Raw genomic sequence first — 20,524 nt, forward strand, 5'->3', positions numbered from 1 at the left:
TTTTGTTCCTCATTAAATTTAGAAACTCATTTTTGTTGTTTTTAGCCCTTCCGGCGATGTATTTTTCCTTGATACAGTTCACGTCTCTTAATAATTTTCTACACTTCATAGGTTCTATTTATATTGATTGCTATCTATGTCCTTCACATCCCCATTTGTTAAATATGGGTTTGTTAATTTCTAATTACTGCATTCACTGCTGAACTGGGATAGGTTTTCAGCCATAGATTTCCCAAGAGTTTCCCATTTCCACAGAAGCAGAATTTGTAAAGTAATAAATAAAAAAAAGCAACAGACAAAACAATTTTTTCACAGTAATATAGGGCTGGAAAAAAGCCTACTGTAGTTAAAGCAAAGATTAGCCTTTACTTCACTGGGCTTTGGGTCAAATCCATATATCAGAAACCATGCCCAAAATGTCTAGAGGGTTCAGCATCTCACTGCAACACCTCAGTATAACTCCCCCCCCCCCCCACTTCCCTACTCTCCTTAGCTGTATGCTGCTACACACCAGAAGCATTGTTGGACTATCTTATTAAAGCACAAGAAATTGATCACTATTAAAGGTAGACTGCCGGACTAGTCTTCAGGGGAAGGGAGAACTTAAAAAGAAATACCTGCAATACTACACTGAGTCTAGTGAAACTATTTAATTACAATTTCTGTATAGAATGTGTGCTCCAACCCACCTTATAATGCTGTAAAACTGATTTACTCTAGCCTGAAAATAACTTCATTGTCCTCTGAAATCGATTTAAAACTGTGTGAGAAAGAAGTTTGTTGTAAACCACGTTTATTCCTTTGAAAGAAAGAAAGAAAATAACTTGTTTTGATGTTGCATACATAGTGTCCCAAATAATTAATAAAAATCGATGTATCTGAAGGTTATTAGATTCCTGCAATTCAAAATTTGTTCTCATCCTCTATTTTACAGCAAGCATTCCTATTATTTGTATTATGGCCCTGGTGGGCCAGGAGGCAAAGGGCTAAAGTACACTGCTTCTGGGCAGTGCTTTCCCTTCTCTCCAGTTGGAAAGACACCCAAGTGACAGAAAAGTTGAGAACAAAGAAAGGACAGGTATAGCAGCTGTCTACCTCAGAAGAGAGGTGGGCAGGACCATAACATGGGAGTATAGGAACACAATTACCAATGAGTTTGTTTTCCATGGGTTTTTTTTACCTTTTATATTTTGAAGACATGTGCAAGAGTCTCTGGGAACACGTGGAACCATGTAATTAGAATACCTATTTGGTAACAAACAAATATAATGCCCACCAAGGCAAGAAGTCTATCTACTCCTAGCAATCAACTACCTCCATATTCAACATCATTAGCAAATGATTAAAAAGAGAGGATTTATGCAATAACCTGATTGTCAATAATCTGCGAGTCCTCATAAGGTGGGGGAGTTCTGGGCTGAGATTTTCAAAGCCAAGTAGGGGCATGAAATGAATGGGAGTTACGTGGCTAAATCTATTAGGTGCCTTTGAAAAATCTCAGCTAGAATTTCACTGGTAGCCAAGGCTCAAATCACAGAGGGCAGAAGGCAACCGGCTCATTTTGAACACTAATTTGCATTTTAATAGAACCACATTTGACTGCTTGCCAAAGCAACGTCTTTGAAGCACACGATCTTGCTGCCATTTGCCCGTGTGGGTTCATTCTTCATCCTGGATTTGAAAGTGTCCATTAAGTTTGCCATTAAACACAAGTCTAGAAATAGCATCGCAAAGCCCTTGGGAAATTCACACTGCTGCAGCCACGGCAGCAAACAGTTATGAAAATGAAAAGTAATGCCAAGACTTTCTTGTGACCATGACTTTAATTTGGAGTGTGTGTGATGAGCTCAAGGACATGCTGCCATGCGTCCTTGTGAGGCAGCTGGAGAGAAGGTACAGCACAGCTTGAGCAAACTAATGTCTCCTAAATTGAACCCACCACAAGTGCTCATTGGATATTCAAATACCAGATTTTGTCTTTTTGCCGCAAGAAAACATTTCTAGTGGCTTATTTTGTCCCACTATTGACTTGATAATCAATCTCTCTCAAGTCCAAAAAAAATGGAGTTGTACGTTCTGTAAATTAGGCATCCTGAACTCATTGTACAGACAAAAACCACATAAAGATTACATGATCCATTATGAACCTCAGAGGATCCTGACTGCATTTTTTTTTACCTGGCCTGTTTTCCCACACTTTATTCATTCAACTCACATTATAACGTACGTGATCTTGTTGGTCCTGTAGCACCCACCACCTTTGTTGTAAAATGAAAACCTTGCCCCCATCTACACACACACTAGAAATCTTATTTATTTTTGTGTCTCAAGGCAGAGTATGTCATTTTAAGCAGTGACACACAAACAATGTAAAAATGGTCATTGCCTTCTCAAAAAAAGTCTCCTGCTTGTAATTACGGTACACATGACCTTGTCTCCTTATTTACTTATAAACAAATAAACGTTATTTTAATATATCAACTTTAGAAGAGAGAGCGATTTGTACCAACACAGTAACAGTTTGTGTCATTTGAAATACATTTGTGTTTACTTGGATGGCTATGGTACTGATGACACAATGTATTTGAATTAACACTTGGTATATAAAAACATGACACAAAAGCTATCTATAAATTATTGTACTCATAAATGCTGTTTTTCTGAGGGTTTTTTTTTATAATAAAACTTGCAAAAACTTACCTTGATATGCTTGGTTTTTATCGCAGTTTATTTTCAAAAATATTCATCATGGCATACACACTTTTACACTGGATATGTGTGTAAGTTCTTTCACTTACTCATTTTAAAGCACCCCCCCCCCAAAAAAAAGTACCTGTGAAAAAAATGCCCAAAAGCCTTAAAAATTGCTGCATTCAGTTTCAGAACTCCCATCCCATGGAGAAAAGCTTCGGAGGGGTAGCTGTGTTAGTCTGTAACTGGAAAAACTTAAAAAAACAATACATAGTCGAGCAGCATCTTAGAGACTAACAAAATATTTAGATGGTATCATTTAAAAGGGTGTCACAAGGAGGAAGGAGAAAATTTGTTCCTCTTGGTTTCTGAGGACAGGACAAGGAGTAATGGGCTTAAAGTGCAGCAGGGGAGGTTTAGATTGGACATTAGGAAAAAATTCCTAACTGTCAGAGTAGTCAAATATTGGAATAAATTGCCAAGGGAGGTGGTGGAATCTCCCTCTCTGGAGATATTTAAGAACAGGTTAGATAGACATCTGTCAGGGATGGTGTAGACGGAGCTTGGTCCTGCCTTGAGGGCGGGGGGCTGGACTCGATGACCTCTTGAGGTCCCTTCCAATCCTATTATTCTATGAGCTTTCGTGGGCACAACCATCTGAAGGAGTGGGTTGTGCCTATGAAAGCTCATGATGCCAGCTACATATTTTGTTAGTCTCTTAGGTAGTGCTAGACTGTGTTGTTTTTTAAGTTTCTCCCATGGAGAGTCGTAGTTTGAGCTGCCTTCAGCTGTGATCAAGGCCATGCAATAGGCCTTCAGTCACTATAGCCATTCAACTGACAAAGCCAGGAAATGGGATCATTTAAGACAAATAGAGATTTTACATAAGACAAGGATTTTTCAATAGGCATTGTTGCTGAATTTCCTTACACTCCTCTTTGGAAAATCCCAGTCTATGACTATGAGGTAAGATAGTACAGGCTTGACTGTACCTTTAAGTCAAGACCCTGCATTCAGGTTACCTAGAACTGTGGGACAGCTGCCTAGTGCAGCTGCAAATTATGCCAGGTGTGCACCTCTAGGCTAGTACAGCTTCCCCATCACCACCACCTAGCTTTTGCCACGTGCCAGGAAGAAGGTCAGGCCTTACCACCTTTCTGCTTGTGGCTCCATCTCCTTTCTCCACTTCCCTGCAGGGAAGCAGCAATTTCTGTGCATTCCCAGGCTCAGGAAATGCAATTTTTCCTGCTCCTTGTGTGTGATGCATTGGGAAGAAAGGTCCTTAAATCAGCCATCCATGCAAGAACCAGTCACACTTTGGCCATCGTATAAACCAACAGATTTCCCATAATTCTGTACCTAAAATACATGACAGATCCATTTAATTTATTGTCCCTTCATATCCTGGAATAGTTTATTTGTTTTTCAGGTTATTAAATGTACAGTCACAGATAATTGGAGGTACCTGTGCAAACGATAACATCATATTCCCAACCGCTGTATGTGCACATTAGCTAGAACAGCATAACCTGCGATAATAATTGTGTCATGGCATTGTCTCCTGCACTGACTGCTGAAGGATCAATTGCAAAGAGTGGTCATGGGGAGGTTAGCTGATGTGGACATGTGCACTAGCAATTAAACAGCGGCCAGCAAATCCAGTTATTTCATGATATGTCGCTTCTAACCTGGGCCCAATTGAAAATGGAGCCCTACACAAGGGATGACGGTATGGAGTAATGGATAGGACATATGGCCACCAGCAGTCTAGATGCTGCTCCTGGCTCTCTCATGCTCTTCCTGTGTGATCTCATGCAAGTCACTTCCCTTCTCAGTTGCTCCTCCCACCTTTTTATGTAGCTTGTCTATTCAGACTAAGTTCTTTGGAGCAGAGCGTTGCTTTCACTATATGGTAGTACACTGCCTGGCACAATGGGACCCTACTTTTGATTGGAGCCTCCAGGCACTACTGTAATTCTAGTAGTATTAACAATAATAATTTATTGCCAATCCCCTGAGCCAATCTGTTCCTTTCCTCTACATGATCATAGGTGTTGCAAAGTGAAAAATATACCTCTATAATTCAAATGGAAGAAAAAACCCTATTTGACATAGAATGCCTTACTATTAGTAAGATGACAACACAATATATATTTGAAAAGCTTACAGAGTGACAGAGATCAAACTGTTTTTGTTGTGCCCTTGAGTCTGAGAGCCAAAAGAGCCATGGGTGAGGGGGAACAAACAACAAAGCTGCCGAAGGATCACTGATTCAAATACAGAAGTCAGTTGTTCCTCCTTGAACTAGCAACAGTCCCCCTGCCCCACTATTGTACAAAAGATTGTAATCAATGCTCTTCTTCCTACTTCATTAAAAATAGAAGGCAGGTCACAGAAGCAATCCAAAGCAATTTTTGTAAACCAGCATGCCGAAAGGAAGTTTTCCCCCAAGCATATCATGCTTATATTTTTAGTTTTAACTTGAATTTCTTTGCTGAAGAAAAAAAATGTTCATTTAGAAGGTAACAGCACAGACTTGCCTTTTTTCTCCTTCCTTCAACCTTCATTCCAGTTCCCTGGTGTTACAGTCCATAGGCCAAATGGGCCAAATCTAGCACCATACCAGCCCATGCAATCCCATTGGCGAATGCTGTGACTCAGAGCTCAGTTTGGTTCAGTTTCTTGCCTACCTGTGAACAGTCCTAAGTAACAGTGTCTTGTTCTTTCAGTAGACACCCTGCAGTCAATGAGATGCAATGCTCATTTGCATGGTGCTACTCCATGTAAGTAAAGATTGAATGGATGGGTAGCAGCCTGGTATTTGTTTGGGAGTGTGTAGTTATATGTATAATACATAAATGACCAACTTCATAATGCTGAAATGTATTTAGACTGGTATTATCACTGCTCATTTATTATTCAAGACCATAAATATTCATGCTGCTCTACAAACCAAAAACCAACGCTGATGTGCCAGTGCCAAAGAATTTGACTGCAATGGAAATTCACGCATGTGTTAGGATTTGCAGGATTCGGTCCCTCACATTATGATGAGCTAACATTATAATAGGGAACAAAACAGCTCATTGTTCTGAGGGTCTGGGGAGGAGGGGGGTATACTGACAAGTCGATGAAGTTCATTGGTATAACAGGCCCATTTCTGGGTCCATTTGCTCCACTGCAAGTCCCACTGCAATGTAAGAGCAAATTTTGGACCAACATACCTTCAGAGATCCTTCTGTAAGGACATCTGAGGTTTTAGATTGGACAAATACAACAGGCTTAGATACTTTGTAGTGGAAAGGCCTGGAAAGGATGCTAGGAATGCATAGTATCTGTCAAGTATCAGTGACTCTGTGAATTTCTTTTAAGGATATCAAATTTAATACATACAGGCAGTCCCCGGGTTACGCGGATCCGACTTATGTCGGATCCGTACTTTCGAATGGGGCTTTTCTCGCCCCAGAGGACGCGAGCGGCGGGACCCCCAGACGCGCCGCAGTCCCGCCACCCGCGTCCTCCGGGGCGAGAAAAGCGGCTCCGCGTCTCCCTGGTCTGCTGGGGGAAGCCCCCAGCAGACCAGGGAGACGTGGAGCAAAGCCGCGGAGGACCCGAGCGGCGGGACCATGGCGTGTCTCGGTCCCACAGCCCGCGTCTCCCTGGTCTGCTGGGGGGGGCAGCTAGTGCACCCCCCCACCCAGACCAGGCTTTTCTCGTGGACGCCTGTGGTAGAGCAGCTGGGGTGCTGCCGGTTGGTCCCGCAGCGCTGCTCCTCGGCGCTACTGGACCAACCTGGCAGCACCCCAGCTGCTCTGCCCCAGGCATCCTGATTCAGCCGCTGCTAGTCAGTTTCAGCAGCGGCTGAATCAGGATGCCTGGGGCAGAGCAGCTGGGGTGCTGCTGGGTTGGTCCAGTAGCGCCGCTCCTCGGCGCTACTGGACCAACCCAGCAGCACCCCAGCTGCTCTGTCCCAGGCGTCCCCAAGTCAGCCGCTGCTGAAACTGACCAGCGGCTGACTACAGGAAGCCCGAGGCAGAGTTGCTCTGCTCCGGGCTTCCTGTAGTCAGCCGCTGGTCAGTTTCAGCAGCGGCTGAATCTGGACGCCAGTTCCGACTTACGTACAAATTCAACTTAAGAACAAACCTACAGTCCCTATCTTGTACGTAACCCGGGGACCGCCTGTACAGGCATGAAAGTCAACCTTTCCATGTCTAGTTTATTAGCACTGCACCACAAAACCCAAGCCCTGTGCAATCTCATTGCAGTTTATGGGATTGTGCAGCATGTAAATCAGGGAAGACTTATCCTTAGCAATTGATCCAGATGCACCTGTCTGAGTGTCATAGTGAAGTCAGTCCACTTACAGCATGTCTTTCTGTTGGAGAACATGCATTATAGACACCTCAGTCAGAGCAATGGTCCTGATTAGAGCCGTAGGATAAAGATTCCATTCAGTCCCTCAGATAGGTTTCAAGCTACTGTGTTAACGGTACGTGAATTTCTTACTGCCAGCAAACATTGGAGTTACCTTGCTGGGGAATTCAGAAATGTGAGAAGCAGAGTCTTGTAGTTTTTTTACTCTACCACCCTTTCAAGGAGGCAAAAGCAAATAGCCACCCTTCGAGTAACTAAATGTAGAAGTGTGCATTCAGATCCACCAATGGTGGGGGGGGGGGGGCATTGATTCAACAGTACCCAGGGCTCCCACCTGTCAGTACCTAAGCCAGAGTCCCAGGTTCTTTAAGTTGTCACCGGAGTACTGCACAGCATGTACCAAGTGGCTCTGAGAGCTGGGGGAAGGTGGGCATGTGGTGCTCTATGGGCAATGTTGAGGGCTGGCAACCCCAACCCCCTCCCCTTCTGCATGAGGCCCCACCCCTTTTGAGAACAAGATACCAGCCCCGCACACACACACAAAGCAAGGCTGTCGGCCCCCTTTAGGTGTAATTAAAAGTTGAAAGGACCCATTCTAAACTAACTGGCTGCTAAACCATGCAGAAAACATCCCTGCCTTTCTCCCCCAACTTTGATAATTACAAGAAACACTGGGGCTGTGTCTAGACTGGCAAGTTTTTCCGCAAAAGCAGCTGTTTTTGCGGAAGAACTTGCCAGCTGTCTAACTGGCCGCTTGAATTTCCGCAAGAACACTGACAATCTCATGTAAGAAATCAGTGCTTCTTGCGGAAATACTATGCTGCTCCCGTTCGGGCAAAAGTCCTTTTGCACAAAAGGGCCAGTGTAGACAGCTCAGATTTGTTTTGCGCAAAAAAGCCCCGATCGCAAAAATGGCGATCGGGGCTTTTTTGCACAAAAGCGCATCTAGATTGGCCACGGATGCTTTTGCACAAAAGTGCTTTTGCGGAAAAGCATCCGTGCCAATCTAGACTCTCTTTTCCGCAAATGCTTTTAAGAGAAATCTTTTCCGTTAAAAGCATTTGCGGAAAATCATGTCAGTCTAGACGTAGCCTGGATGACAGAAGGTCCCACATCCCAGGATCCATGCTGAAGCTGCCAAAAATAATGAGGCAGTTCAGAAGAACTGACCGCACAAAGATCTGTAGACATGGAAACTCATCGTCATGATAATCTGTATAAACACTACTAAGAACTCAACAATGGAGTGGATCCTGAAGAAAAGCAAGTTACTCTCGTGCTCACATTTATTGGATGCTCTGATTGAGCACAGTCACCTGCAACTATTAAAAATCATAAATGCAATTTTTTAATAAACCATCATTAATATTTGAAAAACAGTGTCCTGAACTATAGAACAGTTGGGAGGAGAGTGCAGATTCATGCAGAAACTCCCTTAAAAGGATGCAATGTGGCCAATTAATTATAAATGAAGGAAACAGCAACTAGAATGGAACTATTGCCCGTGTCTGTGACTACATGAAGCAACTTTGTGTAACTGGATGTTATTAAGCTGGTTCAGTTTGTTGTTCCGGTATGAAATGTTGAAGTAAGTTTCAAAGACTGGATTCTCTACCAGTGCGTCGTGCTGAGCTATACTAACTGAAAGTAAAGATTCAAGTTCACATACCGTGAGCTTTTGCAGGCCTTTTAAAAATTTGATAAGGCTCAAATCCCCCAATTCAGCCTTCACCAGGTTGAAGCATCTCACTTTTGCAGCAGGTGACAGCTGACAAGACTGAAGCTGGAGACGAGTAAAATGTCTGATACATGAAGGCTGGGCTGAGCAACCAGAATCAGCGTCCAAAAATCACGTGTCACGCCCCACAAAAGTCATGAGGGTTTGAAAGAAATTTTAAATGTTGGTTTCTCTTCCCCTGACGCCTGGTTTTGGAGCTTTTCAAGCTGTACTTGGTTCACATTGTCCAGCTTTTCTCTGCAGCCATGAGGGCTAGAAACTTATTTGAAAAAAAACTAAAGAGACTGTCTCAAGGGGAATGACAGAATTGCCATCCCCTTGGGCAGTGGAGGACAGCAACTTTGTGCTCCCAGAAGGGACAGGGCCTCAGGTGGAAGAGGTAGGGCTCAGGGAGCCAACCTTCAGTGCCACCTGGAGCATGCCACAGCCTTCCTCCCACCAGCATTCAGAACACACAGAGTGCTCTGTGCAGGGTTCCGCCTGTGCTTTAAAAGGCCTCCAGGCAGTTCCTCCCTTTGCACACACACCCCTGTTGGGACTCTCCTAATCACATTCTCCTACCAGCCAAAGGCAACCAACAAATATCACACATTTCATGATAAAATAGCCAGGGCTGAGAACACCAACCACATTCTCTCATCCAACTTGTATTTGTGTTTCTGCTCACGTCATCCTGTACAGTTCTTTGAAAATATGATATGCCCAAATGTCAGATGGGTGAAGAATAGGTGAAAAAACTGTCCAAAGTGCACAAAATTTGAAAAATGAAACTACATTTAGTACCGCATCAGTGCCACAAACTAGGATGGTATCAGAAAAGAGAAAGTTCCTCTGATTCACATTGCAAACCATTTTGAAAATGAATTCCTCATTTTGTATGTAGGAAAACTGGAAGCATACGGAGACTGGGTGAATTGCCTAGGTCAGAGGAACTAGGACCCAGACTGCTTGAACTCCACTCCTTGAATATAGCCAGGCGATCAGCCTTTCCCTTTTATTTAAATTAAGAGAAACTTGATTAAGAACTTTAATGGTAAAGCTGGAGGAATGATGAGTCTAGACAGAACCAAAGAGAGCTGGAAGAATTAAAGAGATAGACGGGACATAGATGGGAGCATCTTCAAGACCTGGAGTACGGATTGGGATGTAATTGATGCAAAAGAGAAGATAAAAAGATGCTGAGGAAAGGGAGTATAGGGTTAAAAGGGGGCGGGAGAAAGAATAATAGTATCTGACCTGCAGCTATGTGCCCCTTTGTGGTTGGTCCCTGTGTAAATATACAGAGGTGAGGAAGTGGGAGAACTACTTGTTCCAATTCCCCACTGTACTTTGCTAATGTTCCCCATGTATTACAGGAACACCAGGCAGCACTGTGCCTCCATACTGTGCAATGTTTTCCAGCACTTCCCCAGGGCAGCACAACAGTGCATCAATCACTCAGCAAAATTCAACCTTGAATGCAAAAATTCTCTCCCTCCATTTCATAGCTTCTGCCTACGCATCATTCCAGTCTTTCCCGGCTCAGACTCACATTTACATGAATAGAGCTCAATAGCACTTCTCCAAACCTATTTGTCTAAAGAAATGATGGCAAGTACAGTATGTCATTAGCTCACCAAGTGAGGCAGACATTTGAAATGTCAATCGGTCTGCACTGGAAGACCCGTGGCAGCCAATGAAAGAGGCCCCCAATGGATAATGGAAGAGGAATGATGCCTCCCCAGGTACATTTCCTTGCATCAAAGCAGTTAACTGTGAGAGCATCATTTTTCATCAAGTATATTTCTACAAATCTCACTTTAATATTGTTCTCTCAAATGTTTCACTGAAATCTGTCGTCTTTTCAGCAAGTTTCTCGTAATCCCATAGCACCACTAAGCTCAGGTAATAGCCAATGGGCAAAAGGCACTCTCTCATTCCCTCACTTTATCTAACTCTGCGGGGCTTAGAAAATAAAAGTCTGACTACCATTCCTGCTGAATATCTTCCATCATTTCCAATACCCAGGCAAAAGTATTCCATGAAAACAAAAGATTTGCAGGCAGACTTTGTAGGAAGTGAATATGACAGGGGCGGGGGGAAAGAGGTGACTGCCCATAGTTAAATAGAGTATATGACATGTGTGTAATGGGAAGTTCAAAGAGAAAACAGAGGATGCTAAGACCAGACTCAAAATAGTCTTCCCACTCTTTTTTAAGGCCAGGCAGAGAGACTCTTTTTAAAATACATATCTTCTCTCCTAGCCAGCCTTGTAAATCTGGAGGGGCACAGCTGGTTTCAGCTGAGCCATTCCCAGTTTATACTGGCATAACAGAGCAGTGTTGGGTCAAAAGTTTGATTAATTAATTTCTGCTCAACATCAAACAGAATGCTGCCTGCCTATCCTTCAGACTCTGAAATGGTTTCAAAATGTTATATTGTCTGTTTGCTACATGTTTTATTGTCTTACTTATAATTATACCTCAGTAAGGTTTACTGAATCTAACAATATAAGACCAAAGGTCCATCTAGCCCAGTGGCCTGTCTGCCAACAGTTGCCCATGCCAAGTGCCTCAGAGAGAATGAACAGAAGAGGTACTCATCAAGTGATCCATCCTCAGTCACCCATTCCATCTGTACCTATCCTGGCTAACAGCCATTGATAGACCTAACCATTAATTTATCTAGTTCTGTTTTGAATTTTGTCAAAGTCTTGGCCTTCTCTGGCAGGAAGTTCCACGGGTTGATTGTATGTTCTGTGAAGAAATATGTCCTTGTGTTTGTTTTAAACCTACTGTCTATTCATTCATGTGGTGATCCCCAGTTATGGGAAGGAGTAAATAACTTTTCCATATTTACCTTCTCCCCAGAGTCATGATTTTATAGACCTCTTTAAATCATCTCTTTTCCAAGCTCAAAAGGCTCAGTCTTATTAATCTCTCCTTATATGGCAGCAGTTCCATACCCCTATTAATTTTTCATGCCCTTTTCTGAACCTTTTCCAATTCCAATATATCTTTTTTGAGATGGGGAGACAACAACTGCACATAGTATTCAAGATGTGGGTGTACCATGGATTTATATAGAGACAAAAAGATATTCTTTGTCTTATTCCCTATCCCTTAATTATTCTTAACATTCTGTTTGTTGTTTCAATGGCTGCTGGGCTTAGTGTCAACATTTTCAGAGAACTATCCACAATGACTCCAAGATCTCTCTTTTGAGTGGTAACAGCTAAATTAGACCCCATCATTTTATATGTAAAGTAGGGATTATGTTTTCCAATATGCATTACTTTGCATTTATCAACACTGAATTTCATCTTCCATTTTTTAAGATCTTTTTAAAGCTCTTCACAGTCTGCTATGGACTTTTCTATCTTGAGAAATTATGTATCATCTGCCAACTTTTTAACCTCACTGATTACCCCTTTCTCCAGATCATCTATCTCTATCCCTGTCTTTGGCTACATCTAGACTGATCCCTCTGTTGACAGAGGAAGGCAAATCAAGCATTTCGGAAGTGCAAATGATCCCGGGATTTAAATATCCTGGGCTTCATTTGCATAATCACATTCTAACGCTGTGCCGATCAGGCTCAGTGTCGAAAGTAAAGTGTAGCCGCGGTTCATTTTTTGAGGAGTACAGGATCTGCCAGAAAAGCCTCCACTGGCTGCAGAAATGTGGCAGAACCACGGCTACACTTTACTTTCACTTTCGACACTGAGCCTGATCGGCAAAGCGTTGGAAGGTGAGTATGCAAATGAAGCCTGGGATATTTAAATCCCAGGCTCATTTGCACTTCCGAAGTGCTTGATTTGCATCCCTCTGTCAGCAGAGGGATGCAGTCTAGACACAGCCTTGATCCGTAGCTCAGTGGTTCTTAAAGTGTGGTCCGTGGACCACAAGTGGTCTATGAGAGTCTTGCAGATGGACCACGGAGTTGGGGTTTGCCCCCCCTCCAGAGTGGGGAGCCCGCACTGGTGCTCCAGCACTGTGTGCGCCTACCTGCTCCCTCCCCCTGGTGCGGTTGCAGACAACTTCCCGCTGTGGGGGAGAGGGAAGCCTTGTGGGCCAGATCTGGCCTGTAGGGGAAGGAAATGGCTCTGTGCACTGCCACTTCCCCTCCCCCCAGCTGGATGAATAGCAGCAGGAAACCACTTGTCTGGAGGCTTTTCCTTGCTGCTCCCACTGACCAGGTGCAGTGCATTGGAGTGGCAGGAAACATGGTTAAGTGCCCCCCACCCCTCTCCCTCTGAGACCATACACCCCCAGCCTGCTCCTACATTCCCTCTCATGCCCAGACCTTGCATCCTCTCTTACACTCCTCTTCCTGCCCACAGCTCCCATCCTTAGCCCTCTCCAGCACACGCCCTCCCAGCGAGATCCCCCACCCTCAACCCACTCTTGCACCCCACCTCCCAGCAAGACACCCACTCCCAGCCCACTCCTGACCCAACTTCCCACATGGTCCTGTCACCTTCAGCCCACTCTTGCACCCAACCTCCCAGCCAGACCTTGCACCTCTCACCCCCTTCTGCACCCATTTTGTATGTCACGGGCAGGTCTGTGTTGAGTGGGGTGGGCGTGAGCCAAAAAAGTTAGAGGAACAGTGGTTTCCAATCTGTCTGACAATTCTGTTCTTTACTATAGTTTCAACCAATTTGCCTGGTGCTGAAGTTAGACTTACCAGCCTGTAATTGCCAGGATCACCTCTGAAGCCTTTTTGGCATCACATTAGCTACCCGCCAATCATTTGGTGCAAATGTTCATTTAAAGGATAGGTTACAACCCACAGTTAATAATTTTGCACTTTCACATTTGAGTTCCTTCAGAATGGTTGGGTAAATACCATCTGGTCCTGGTGACTTATTACTGTTAAGGTTATCAATTTGTTCCAAAACCTCCCCTACTGAAACAGACTTCATTGTAGATAATAAAAGTAGCTATATTTTATATTGTCTTAGCTAGGATACAACCACTGCTGTGGTAAAATTCTGCAGTTGAATGAGAATGGGACAGTAAGGATATTTTTGTCATGCCCTTTTGGGTAAATCCTTACTATAAGAACCAAAAGACCTACAAGCTCTTTAGTGTCCATGAGGAACAGACGGGTCTTTGACTTTTAAGGTATATTCTTAAAGATAAATAAACACACATAAGACATGACATTGAAGCAACAGGCCAGAGCCTCAACTGGTGTAAATCAGTATAGCTCCAAAGATATAGTCCAATAGCTCTTACCTGGATGGACACAAGACCTTGCTGACTTTGCTTGCATTTGAAGCTGTGGATACCAGATGTCCCTGAAAGCAATCCCTCCAGAAATCTATAACTAGCAAGGGGTTAGTGGTGCAGGAGAATGGAAATGGCAAAAGAAATAATTAACAGCAAAATTGAATTTAATTTACAAATAATATGTTCAGGCACATGAACTTGGAACATCTCTACAGGGCATGGACTTACTCGGCCATCCTTCATAATTAACTCTTACTGCATGATGAAGAGAATATCAAAGCAGTTTTATCAAGGACTCTACTTTCCAAGGCCATAGGTACCCTGTATATACTATAATAAGCTTTCCAGGGAGGAAGGAACATATTACTCATTCATCTTTGCGGGGTTGCATGCCTCTTGCAACACTTTAAGTCCACCTTTGGGCTCTCTCTGAGCAAAAGGCTAAAACGGGGGGTGTTTTAAGTTATCACAGGACAGGTTAGGGTGTAAATAAATAACCTCTGAGTTCCATAGGCAACAGGTTCAGGATCATGCTGTGTTTGTCAGGGAACCCTAAGAAGGCCTCAAGAAAGACTTTATTGAAAAATACCTGGGTTAGAGCCTAGCAAAGCATGCACTCCTTAGGCAGAGTGTGCCATGGTGCTGCACCCATGTAGTTAAAGCTTACACTGCCCTTTCTGTATCATTTGCTTTTAATCTTTTAGTCAAAGGAAAATCTGTCTGTCTTGAACCTGGGGCGAGACCAAGCTGCAGATGGCTGAAGCACTTACTTTCGCAGAGCCTCTTTGAAGTAGTCCTAAAGCAAAACACACTTTTGACAAGCAATATTTTCTGAGGCAAATTCCGCTTAATGAAGACATGACATGTGAGGTGGCAGACGTCCTAGCTTGTCAACACTATAAACTGCAGACAATGGTGCTAGAGGTTATGCTGTGTGCTAGACCGTAACAATATGGGGGTAAGAGGGCGAGCATTTCCATGGTCCCTTGTAGCATAGCCAAGCTGGCCATTTTTCTGCATGTTTTTATATATTATACAGTCAATGATAGTGCAAAGATTTAGTCTGACAGCCTTTGGCAATGAAAAGCCTCTGTTATTCACGGAATGGGCTGCAGCAGGGCATACTCCGCCTGCTAATGTCTCCTTCCCTTCACTTCAAGAGCTGACAGGGTACTCAAAGTTCCCAAGCACATTCAGTTCTTGGGTGCACCGCTCTGACTCTCCATTTTTTTTTTGATTAACCATAAACCCATTGCCCCCTATTGTGTCCATCCTTAGCCTTGCACAATGACTAAAGCAAACATGCGAGGCCACCGTAAACCCCAGTGCGGCCATATTGAAATCAATGAACTTGTATCAAGGATGCACTGGATGCCTCAGAGTCAGGTCTCCAGTGTGCTGCATTGTGCTACCACTAGAATGCAATGATAGGGAGGAGGGAAGGGTGATGAGCAGAAGCAGAGAGCTCAGGGTCCACAGCCCCCGCTGATGTCTGTGAGTATCATTCCATAGCTGTCAATAAGACACGCAATGAGAGAAATTACTTGTTTTTGCCATTCACTTGTTTCTCCTTCAGGGAGGAAACACACAGCACTGAAGCAACCGTTTGCCATTGGTTTGGGCCCCAGTGGAAAAGCGCCACAATCAGCTCAAGTGGCTGGTGTTTTCACTTTGCTTGTATTGTGAAACACATTCCGAACCATCAGCCAATGCACTGCATGTCCAAACTGACTGGAAAACACAGGGCAAACTGAACATGTGGGCGTAAAGAAAAGGGCGGACTGTGGCTCTCACTGTCATGTTCTTCACAGCATCTCAAGAATGGAATTATAACAAATACTAGGGGGCTGCAACCTTTGCTCACTAAGCTCACCAACCCCCCTCTCTCTGATGTCTTTCGCGGCCAGGGAGCATGAGAGCTACGCTCGCCAACCCCTCCTTTCTCTGGGTGTCTGGCCAAGGAGTAGGGTTCTAGAGCAAGGGAGGGTGCAGGAGCAGGCTTTGGGTAGGTGTTTGGCTGAGGGGGAAGGTGCAGGAGCAGGCTGGGGGTAAGTGTCTGGCTGGGGGGGAGGGGTTGCACATTTGGGGGGCTCAGTGGAAGGTGTGTGTGAGGGGGCTAGGGATATGAGGTCTCGGCAGGGCAGTGAGTGAGCATGCAGGGGCCACACTGGGAGCCCACACTGGTGCTCCAGCCTCACACACCCCCAAGCCAAGACCTTGAACCCCAACCCCCCTTACTTCACCACCCTGCCAGGCAGCAGGAAAAGCCTCCTTGAAGGATGTCCAGGCACTGCTGTTCCTTTAGCCAGGGGAGGGTACAGAGGAGTGGAAGCATGCAGGGAGCCTGGGGGCTTTCTCCTCCCTCCCCCCCACAGGAAGCCAGCATTGGTGTTCCCGCCTCATGCCCCTCTCCCCATATGAGGTTGAAGCACCAATGCAGCTTCCTGTGGGGGAGGGGCAGAGAAAGCCCCAAGGTTCCCCATGCACTGCCACTTCCCTTTCCCCTCCCCCAGCTGGGGGAACAGCAGCACAGGAACGTGCTTCAGGAGGCTTTTCCCACTGCTCATCAGGGTGGTGAGTCAGGGGGACAGAGGTGAGGGGCCTTGGCTTGGAGAAGGCGAGGCTGGAGCACCAGCGTGGGCTCCCTGCTGTGGGGGGAGCAGGGAGGGCTGAGCTGGAGCTGGTGAGCAAGCGGGCTGGGTGTAGGGGCAGCAGCAAGGAAGCCACCTGCAGGGCGAGCGGGGCGCTTGCTGCGTCCTGCCACTGCAGACCATGCTGCCCGCAGGACTCCCTCTGCTTTGGCTTTACCAAACCCTGAATCATCATCTTCCGCGAGTGAAACTACAGCTGCACTATCTGACCACACTGTAAATACTGTTGACAAGCACACCCAGACTAATAAATTAGGCAAATGAGCTAGTGATTGTACTAATGCAGCATTAGAAGAGATATTCACTGGAGGAAGGGAGGGAAATAATATATTCTCTACACTGCAGGAGAAACCAGAAAGACAGCTAATGGAGGCTACTTGTGTAGCATTGTTCAAAGTGCCACTGACTGCCTTGAGATCAATGTGACAGTAAGTCAGACACAATTTACAGTTACTTTCACATCTGCTCAGCAAGCATGGGAATGTTAAAGGAGTTCTATATGTTGAACATTTCAATGCCAACAAACCCCAGGTCACCTGTCCTTAAGTGCAGATGGTTTGTTTTGCAATACACTTGATAAAGTGACTATGACATCTTCAGAGGATTTATCTTTCATTCTTGCTGTCCCAAGTAAAATGTTCTATGATGTGACTGTCTAGGAAGGAGTATGGCAGAAAGGGATCTAAGGGTTATAGTGGCCCACAAGCTAAATATGAGTCAACAGTGCGATGCAGTTGCAAAAAAAGCAAACATGATTCTGGGCTGCATTAACAGGAGTGTTGTGAGCAAGACACGAGAAGTCATTCTTCTGCTCTACTCTGCACTGGTTAGGCCTCAGTTGGAGTATTGTGTCCAGTTCTGGGCACCGCATTTCAAGAAAGATGTGGAGAAATTGGAGAGGGTCCAGAAAAGAGTAACAAGAATGATTAAAGGTCTAGAGAACATGACCTATGAAGGAAGGCTGAAAGAATTGGGTTTGTTTAGTTTAGAAAAGAGAAGACTGAGGAGGGACATGATAGCAGTTTTCAGATATCTAAAAGGGTGTCATAAGGAGGAGGAAGAAAACTTGTTCATCTTGGCCTCTGAGGATAGAACAAGAAACAATGGGGTTAAAATGAAGCAAGGGAGGTTTAGGGTGGACGTTAGGAAAAAGTTCCTAACTGGCAAGGTGGTTAAACACTGGAATAAATTGCCCAGGGAGGTTGTGGAATCCCCATCTCTGGAGATATTTAAGAGCAGGGTAGATAAATGTCTATCAGGGATGGTCTAGACAGTACTTGGTCCTTCCATGAGGGAAGGGGGACTGGACTCGATGACCTCTCGAGGGCCCTTCCAGTCCTAGTATTCTATGATTCTATGATCTGTAATTTCTTGAGAAATCGTATGCTGGGGTTGTGTTTAGGGGAATTCACACCTCGAAGTTACAGGGCAAGCCTGGTAGTGCTGGCTGGGTCACAAACTTGGGCCTTAGGTATTCTGCTTCTTTAACCACACTCCCATTGACAGCAGTATCAAGCATTACTAGAAGCCAAACACTGCTCCAATGAAGAGGAAACCTACATTTCAGGGCTGATTTCCCTTGTCCAAGCGTTTGGTTCCAACAGTCATTTGCTGACATATAAACTGAAAACAAAAACAACACTCATTGGCCTGATTTGAAGATTGGCTCCTCTCACTCTAATTGCTTGTGTATTTCTGCCTTTCTGTGTGGCCTGTAAGGCATTTCGGAACCACAAGTGAGTCTGTTTTTCTCTAGTCTGACCTGAATTTCTCTAGAACACCTAGCAAGAATGCTACTGGACTAAACATAATAGGAACAAGCAACTATTTTCTAAGAATAAAATATCAACAAAATCCCTAGTTTGTGGCAACATTGAAAGAGTGACCATTATTTGAAATCATATAGTCATGGGGGATGGGTAAGGTTCCCTGGCAGTTCCAGTCAAGCGCCGCTCCCTATTTCCATGTAGTTCCTGGAAAGTGGCCAGCATAGCTGGCAGCCAATGAGAGCTGCAGTGTGGGCACAGACCCCTGGCCACCCCTCTGCCTAAGAGCCAGAGGGATGTGTCAGTTCCTGGGAGCACACCCAAAGCCCACACTCCCACTCTCTGCCACAGCCTGCAGTCCTCTCCCACACTTTGAACCCCTCATCTCTGGCCCCACTTCAGAGCTTGCACCTCCAGCCAGATCCCTCATCCCTGCCCCTGCCCCCTAACCCTCAGCCCCATGAAAATGAACCAGTGAGCAAGAGTGGGGGGAGTGAGGCTGTGTCTAGACTACACCTCTCTGTCGACAGAGAGCTGTAGATTAGGCACATCAACATTGCTAATGAAACAGGGATTTAAATATCCCATGCTTCATTAGCATAAACATGGCATAAACATGGCTTTTTTTTTTAAACAGAGCTTTTTTGGGGAAAAAAATGGCAGTCTAGATGCAGAGTTGTCGAAAAGAAACCCTTTTTCGACAGATCCTGTAAACCTCATTGTTTGAGGAATACAGGATCTGTCGGAAAAGGGTTTATTTTCAACAGATCTGTGTCTAGACTGCCGGGGGAGGGGGGTTCGAAAAACTCCATTTTGGAAAAAAGCGGCAGCCATGTTTATGCTAATGAAGCACGGGATATTTAAATCCCTGCTTCATTAGCAATTTCGACATGCTTGCTTTGCATCCCTCTGTCGACAGAGGGATGCAGTCTAGACGTAGCCTGAGTGACAGAGGAAGTGGGAATGGAGTGACTGGGGGCGGAACTTTGGAGAAGGGGAAGGGCAGGAGTGGGGGCATCATGGAAGGAGAGCACCAGAGGACAAGGCAAGGATATTTGTTTTTTCTGCAACTAGAAAGTCTGTAACCTTAGGGGTGGGAACCATCTCTTTGATTATTATTGTAAGTATTTATAATCCCATCACTAATATCCTTCTGTTTATATATATATATATATATATATATATATATATAGGGATTTACATGTTTAATTCCCATTAAAGCTAATTATAGTGAGGCAGGTAGATTTCCACACAAGTGTGATGCAAATTGCTCTCGCTCATAAATGAAAGTGCCCCTTCTGCTGTATATCCCAGCCCCTACAGGGCTGTGGCGAGAAGTAGCACAGACCGCTCTCAGAAAGATCAGAGTTGCAATGTTTAATCAATGGGCAAAAAGAAATGTTTCAAGGCTTTTAAAGATGTTCTATTACTATTATTTGAGTTCAAAGGACACAGATGATTTGGGGGGCTTTCACTCTAGCACAGAGCCAGCTCGAGCCATTCGTGCCCGCTGAGCCCCAGGAACGTGGTGCCACCTCTGGGAGTACGGCCCCGCCCCCAGGTGCCCGGCGCATGCGCGGCAGCCCCATACGATGCCCCCTACAATGGGGCACCCTGGACGGTAGCCCGGTCAGCCTGTAGCTTGAGCCGGCTCTGCACTAGCACTACACACAGTTTTAACTAAACAGTTTCAATTTAGCCTCCTAGCTCTTTACGTTTTCATTAAACTTGTCTAACCTCTATCACTACTCATAAACTAATACATAAGCCAATAGAAAAACATGGCTTTCTGACTAATCCAACAGCTGTTTTATAGCAAGTAAGAAAACTGGCTCTACCCGTTTATCAGGAGACCCACAGGATAGAAAAAATAATTTATGCCTGATGCCTTAGTAAGTGGGTTACTTTAGTCAATCAGCTGTGCCTGCCACCAATCTAAAATGTTAATTGTGAACATTCTGTGAATTAAAATAATGCTATGAGGAGAGAGCTGGATAACGCCGCTTGCTATCTTTATGCAGAGGATGGACATTGTATATTGGGACCATTGCCCCCTGTAAGCTGTGCACTTATGCAGGAGGAATAACA

This window comes from Pelodiscus sinensis, chromosome 16 (genome assembly GCF_052426305.1).
Source record: "Pelodiscus sinensis isolate ZL-2025 chromosome 16, ASM5242630v1, whole genome shotgun sequence".
Taxonomy (NCBI): domain Eukaryota; kingdom Metazoa; phylum Chordata; order Testudines; family Trionychidae; genus Pelodiscus; species Pelodiscus sinensis.